Below are 7,267 nucleotides of genomic sequence, written 5' to 3' on the forward strand. Positions count from 1 at the left end.
TTGATGTGTTTTGAGGAGGTGTTGGGTTCTTTGTGTTTTGTTGATTAATGTTGGGAACATTCAAAGTGAGGGATAAGTTCGCCAAGTTGCGGACCTGCTCAAGTTCTCCCTGTAGCTCCAGTATCTTTTGTTCTAACCTTAAAACTAAATCATTCGATGCTGGAGTACTCCGACCATCTGAAGTTTCTGCAATTTCCACATTCTCTTTTCGAATACCGCTTAAGTCGTCCATTTTAGCCTTCCCTTTGCTCTTTGTATTGCTTGGAGGAGGAGGTGGTGGAGGGCCTCTAGATCTGGTATGATATGCTGATGATGTCAGTATGAGCGAACCAACCTTAGGGGATGGGAATAAAGAATAAAAGGAAAACAAAGAGGTAAACAAGTCAGTAAGGGTTCTGAAATGTTTGCAGTATTTAAACATATATTGCGAGAATGTAAATTCGTGTCCTAATTTGGGAGCCTCGTTGTGACCGAGGTAGGCCTAGCGACAAATAGATTTGGAGAACTTTAGATGCCAGCAAATTCCTCATTTCACAATATGAAAGACGAATCCCAAAACGACACTAAGATAATAGAAAAGTAAGTCACTATTGGCACTTGGCCTTATTACATTTTAGGAAAGCAAATAAATCTAGCCTATTTGGTCCCAGAAGGACCTTCCCCAGATTCTATCTTCCTGACTCCATCGTACAGGTTTCCCAGCTCGCGCAGACCCAGGAGTAGGTAGGCTCTAGCCAAATGTCCTCCTTTGTTTCCGTCAGCGTTCTGGCAGACTTGAGGGGAGATCTTTCCACCAATCTAGCAATAGTGAAGGTATGCTACCGACCATGCCGAACCTGGGGACTTCATGCCTCATTTTCTGCAAAACAAAAGGTTAGGTCTTTCTCCCCCACCATACTCGACTATTTGTACATTCATGATTAGCATATTGGCATTTAGTTCTCAAAATTAATGCACAGAACGTGATTATGTCAGTTGGGATTATGGAAACCCCGGTGGACTTTTGGTTAAGGCTCATCTTAAAGGACTATTATGTGGACAACATATTAATCCGACTAGGTTTGACCATGATGCATGCACAACTATGATAAGAGTAAGGTTACTATGGGGGTCTAGATTGGTACCCTCAAGCAGACAACTTGAGGGGGAAAGGCACGGAACCGTCGACTGCACTGCTGTTCGACTATTTTTTCCGTAATAAGCCTTTCCGAATTTAAGTGTAATAAATTGGAAGAGCGCAATCACTCATCAAGCGTTTCTATAGGATTTGATACGCACAAGTGGAATATGATGTAGAGCATGATTTATGCAACAATAAACAGCATGTTGTCAAGTATTTGCACGTAAAAAAAATGATAAATGCAGTATTTAAATAATTAAAAGACAGTTACGGAAGAAGAAAACAAAGAGACAAGTCAGTTTCAGGAAGATAAAGAAATCATAAATGCTTAAAAAATAAACGGTTAAATTCAAATATGGGGAAAGGGCGTGTGGGATAGAGCATGCTTAGACTAATTCGTAAAAATAAGTTCGTTATTGTAAGCCTAGAATATCCCCGGTAGAGACGCCATGCTGTCACGCCGCCTTTATTCCTCCTCTCGGAGAAAGTCCGAGTTTCGACATTCATGGGGGAACAACTCGTTTCCTTTTTTGGGAATTGGGTGTTTGAAGAGTCGCCACCTAACGGATTATGGTGCGTTAGGGCACCTAGAGTAATTAAATCATGTAACTAGTTTGCATTACCAGATATTAGGGTAAGGGCTCGAAATAACCTTGAGGGGAAGGTGTTAGGCACCCCTCGCGGTCCACAACGGTGGGTCCCGGTCGAACTTACACTATACGAATTAGTCAAATAACAAGTAAGCAAGTATTTGCAAATAAAGTAGCCTTCCCCGTTTAAATGCATATATGATGAAAGAAGTTCAAATAATGAGGGTAAACAGATTTGGACAACTTATGCATGTATAAGTAAAGAAAGGAAATTTAGAGAATTTAAACATATACGGGAATTGGGAAAGGGAAGTCCTAAGTTGATTAGCCTATAGCATCATACCCATGCAATACTCGGTAGTCACTCCTTAATGAGGGGCACATGTGACATTAGAGCGTAGTCATCATATCCTTTTTCTACCCATTACCCTCCCCTTAGTGGTTATGAACGAGTTTAATTAACGACCTCTAAGCGTGCTGCTACCCGTCCTTATGGTCCCGGAGGAATTTGGCACCTCTAAATCTGGACAGTTTTAGAGGGCCTAAGGTTTATAAAATGGCAAAAATCTAAGCGATAGGCAAATAACTCATAGGACAAGCAAATAAAGACAAGCATTTAGAAGGCTCACATTTACCTCCGCGTGTATATAGGCAAACAAACAGCACGTCTAAAACACATGTTTTGAAGAAAGTTTAGAAATTCTAAGAAAACATGGTATCTAGATGAATGTTACAGATTCAAGATGTAAGGAAAGTGGCAGAATTCCTAACCAATTTGCCTACTAGTTTTATAGCCTGTTAAGCCCGAGTAATTTCACACATAAAGAGAACTGGTTTCAATTTTAACGCCCTAAGGTTTGCCTAAGTGTGTATATGCAGTCACGATTCTGGAAAAAACATTTTGGAGTCCTTTATCCTATAGGCATGCTTTCTAGTGACATTAATTAACACAGCGTTGAAGACTATTAAAGAAACGAGTAGGATAATTAATTAAATGGATTCAGCACCTATAGGCATGATTTCTAATTAAAATTGATTTTAGATCCTATAGGCATGATTTCTAATTAAAACTAATTTTAGATCCTACAGGCATGATCTCTAAAGAGATAGATTTGAATATATACCGTAATGAGGGCAGAACCTTAGTTATTTTATTTCCTATAGGCATGGTGTCTAATCATGTAAAGTAAAGCAGGCAGTGATTATTTGGACCAAAACAAAACCCTATAGGCACGTTATCTAACGAAACACATTTGAACCAAAGTAGTCCTATAGGCATGTTATCTACCAAATTTTTTAACCCACAGTATACATAACTACCCTCCTTTTCACTAGTCACCCCATTATCTGTTTACAAATAATTATTACAGACCAATGCTTGAATAAAGAATTACATGAATAGAATAGAAATTAAGCTATAGGGAGCCTGAAATAGGCCCAAAGCAAATCATGGTGTACCGGGCCTTCAGTAGTCTCAAATGCCAAGAGTTCTCATTGCCAATTTATGTCCAGGTGTGTTAGAGTTCCCTAAGGACCTCAAGGATCCCAGGCAGTGTTCACACCCAGACTTTTTACAATAGGGACTAAATATGTGCAGTGTGGAAGGGCCAGCCCCAGTGTGCCAGAGTTCAAAGGAATCTCAAGAGGACCACACACTGGAGGGGCAGAACCTATTGACTTAAGAGTAATGTGTGAGTGCTTGAAATAGTTTTGAAAGGGTTTTGAAAAAATGGTATAGAGATGACTCTAGGAGTGAAAAGGTTTTCTGAAATAGGAACTAGTTTGGTGGTAAAACAGTTTGAGAAAAGTATTAAAACACTTTTGAAATTAGAACAACCAGATTCAGAAACACTTGGCAAACAGATTTCACGCAGGGATAGAGGGGTTAGGGACACATAGAATACACATCAGTGTATGGGGAAGCATATAAACAACAAAAGCTCCTGGCTTCATGTCTATTCTCACTCTCATACGACTGATGAATGCAATTGGAGTAGAATCACTTTCCCTTACTAGGTTTAGGAATCCGTAATTCTTCAAGAAGACGAGATTAACCCGGATCAAACGAAAGCTTCTTATCGAGAGACAGATTACAGGAGAAAGCCCTATATCAGATGGCTTTCACTGCCCTTAGTGAAGAAAAGCCCTAAAGTAATGGACAGAATTCTCAAGAGCTTTATAGAATTAATAGGTTAGTTATGACAGTAGGTAGTTGAGGCACATAGCAGGGGTATAGCAAAACCATGTTGAAAGCAGAGGGTATTGGACAGAATCATACACATAATTAGGATCAACCGAAGCCCCAAGATATTAGGTATAATCTCATCAGTAAAGAAGAGCAAACAGGAATTTAAACATGCTATACAAGCATTACATAAGCATTCATAGTTTAGACATGCTGACTACATATTGAACAAACAAGATTTAAACATGCTAGATGATGAAGCAGTAAACAAGCAGTTATAGTTTAGACATGCTAGTTACATATTGAGCAAGACAGAATTAGGCATGCTGAACAAGACAATAAACAGGAACAAGAATGGAACTCATAACTGATGAACTAAAACAGTAATGAAACACACAAAGTTTTAGATTTCAACAATTAAAGTGAGACATACCAGTTAAGGAAGAGAACACAGAATGTAAAGCAGGTGCGGTTCAATATCTAGCCTTGGCTCACAGGCGGCTAGACCAGTGAATATCACAAGTAGCAGAGAAGAAAAGAGAGCTTTTGAGTGTAAGTGTGTTTGTGAACTGATGTTCGTGGCTTGGAAGTGAAATAAATGAGAGTTTATATAGCAATTTAGGAGCAGAGCAGAAAAAGGTAAAAGAAATCAACACTCAGCAATTAAGGAAATCACATAATCAATTTACACGCAAAAGCAGCATAGTCTTCCCTTAATTAAGGGTAATTACCCAACGGTAAGGGACAGGAGATATTTAAGGAAAGAAAATCAAATCAGATGTAAGTGAAGAGGTAAATAAGCAGGAGTCTAATTAAGGAAACAATCGTGAAGAATCAGTAAATATCACATAAGTTTTAACAGAACAAATCGGTAAATCACAATTCAAAGTAGTACTGATTTACGGGGAGAAAAATATCAGTTTCCACAAATAGACAAATAGGCTAAATAAAATTTCATAAACACATACAAATTAACCAAAAAAAATTGGCTCAGAATCTCTAATAGAGATGAACTAGGGTAAAAATCACAAGGCACTGAATTAGACTAAGGGGAAATCATGAAAGTCAAATCACAGAACGAAACAATGCAACAAGTAACACGGAAAAAACCACCAGAATCAAAGCAAAATATAAGAAACTTAGGGTTTTAGCATAAATCGACTAGGGTTTAGGCAATTTAACATGAATCGGTCAAAAGCGCATAAGAACAGACGATTAAACATTCAAAAATCAGGAAACCTTTGAGAAGATGACTTTCAGTAAACCCTAACTTTAGAAAAACAGAAAATCAGATGAAAAACCAGAAATCTTTCAAGGAAACATATGAGATAGGTTTGATTCATCTCAGATCTGTACAGATCTGAGAAGATCAAAGATAAAGATTAGGGTTTTCAAAATTAACTTAGAGATGAGAACATAGACTTAGAAATCCATAGGTTCAAGATGAAAATAAGAAATCCTTACTCGAAATCGAACCAGAATGGCCTGAAGCAGGCGAGAAAGAACCAAAGGCGTAAGCGGACTAACCCTGGTCCCTTGAGGACCTTAGAGATGGAGGTACCCAGCATAGGAGAGGCCATTATAGGCCTGGGGTGGTGAGAAACTACCATGGACGGCGGTGGATGAGTCACGGCGAGGGTGAATTAGGGTTAGAGTTAGAGAGCGTTTGGAGGGGTGAGGGAACGGATGACGGCGGGGAAGGGTGGAAATTGATTAGGGTTTGGGGGTGTAGGTTAGTTTAATTATGGTAAGGGGAAATCTGGACCGTTGATCACAATGATCAACGGCCAAGATTTGCCCGGGTACTGGGTTAGGCAGGTGGATATTGGGCCTGGAATTTTTGGGCTAGTTTATAAGGGTGTTGGGTTGGTTAATTTTAGGACAAAAAATAAAAGTGGCTATTTATTAAATACCCCAATCAATTAATTAAAAATAATTTGCAAAATAATTACTAATTATAAAAAATGAATTCCATGCATAGAAATGTTTTAAAAATAGTTATTTAGTATTTAGAATTCAAATGACTAATTTCTGGTAAAAATAATGCAAAAATGTATGCATGGGCTATAATTACAAAGTTATTGCAATTATAGCCAAAAGATGCCAATTTGGCTATTTATGAATAATTTGGACTCAATTGGACCATAATAGTAATATTAAATCAACACATGTTCTAAATTCATTTGTGATGCAATTTTATAATTATTTATATGAAGAAAATATTGAAATAAATTTATTTAAAGATGTAATAATTATGGAAAAATACCCATTGATGCTAATGCATAGTTTTAAAGGTATATATGTATTTCAAAAAATATTATAGGGAAAAATTGGGTATCAACATCGAGGATTTTTATAAACATGATTGCAATTCATTAGAATGAGGCAAGTAAACAATTCTTTCTTTTATAGGAAATTCCCAAATTCCTTTTCATCATTTATACATATATTCTCAAGCCGGGAAGAAACAATATCAACTTCAATAAATTTCAAAGCAAGCAATACAAGCATGCGCATATCATGCCGAGGTCGTACGGCCCGATCCAACAATATTTAAATTGTGCACTGCCAGAGGGTCGAATGGCGCGAACCATAGATGCATATTACCACGCTCGCGAATCATACATGCGACGCGGTCAAATATAAATAAATAATCACCCTGCTCGCGAACCATACATGCGAAGCAGGTACACATAGAATTACATATTCAAACGGTCAATCAAGACATTCATCAAGGAAATAATTATTCAAGGAGGTGTAAATTTTCCTTTTTTACAAGTCAAGAATTTGAAGTTTAACTCTTTTAGAAATTCATTTATCACTTCGATATGATTTAAGCAATTTAAACTATCAATAAGGTTGCATTTATTACAAGTATAGCATGTTTTTGGGTCCTAGACTACCCGGACATAAGCATATTGGTAGCTACACACGGACTCTCGTCACCTCGTGCGTACGTAGCCCCCACAAATAGCAGCACACATTCAATTAATTCACCTATGGGGACAATTCCCTCTTACAAGGTTAGAAAGGAGACTCACCTCGCTCCGAAGTTCCATAGCCGGCAATCCACGCCCTTCCGAAGACTCAAATCGATGCAAAATGCTCCAACACTAGCCAATAATTATGTAAACCCATTAATATGAGATCAACTACTCATTATAATCCAATTTGTAACAATTCCTAACCCCGATCGAAAAGTTGACAAAATCGCCCTCGGGCCCACGTGCCCGGATACCGAAATTTTTCGAAGATAAACTTTACTCATAACCCCTCACGAACTCAAGTATATAATTTACTCTTAATTTCATGTCAAAATTCATGGTCAAAATCAAAAAATACCAATTTTCTAGGTTTTTCCCTCAACCCCAA

This window comes from Nicotiana attenuata, unplaced genomic scaffold (genome assembly GCF_001879085.1).
Source record: "Nicotiana attenuata strain UT unplaced genomic scaffold, NIATTr2, whole genome shotgun sequence".
In the NCBI taxonomy this organism is placed as follows: Eukaryota; Viridiplantae; Streptophyta; class Magnoliopsida; order Solanales; family Solanaceae; genus Nicotiana; species Nicotiana attenuata.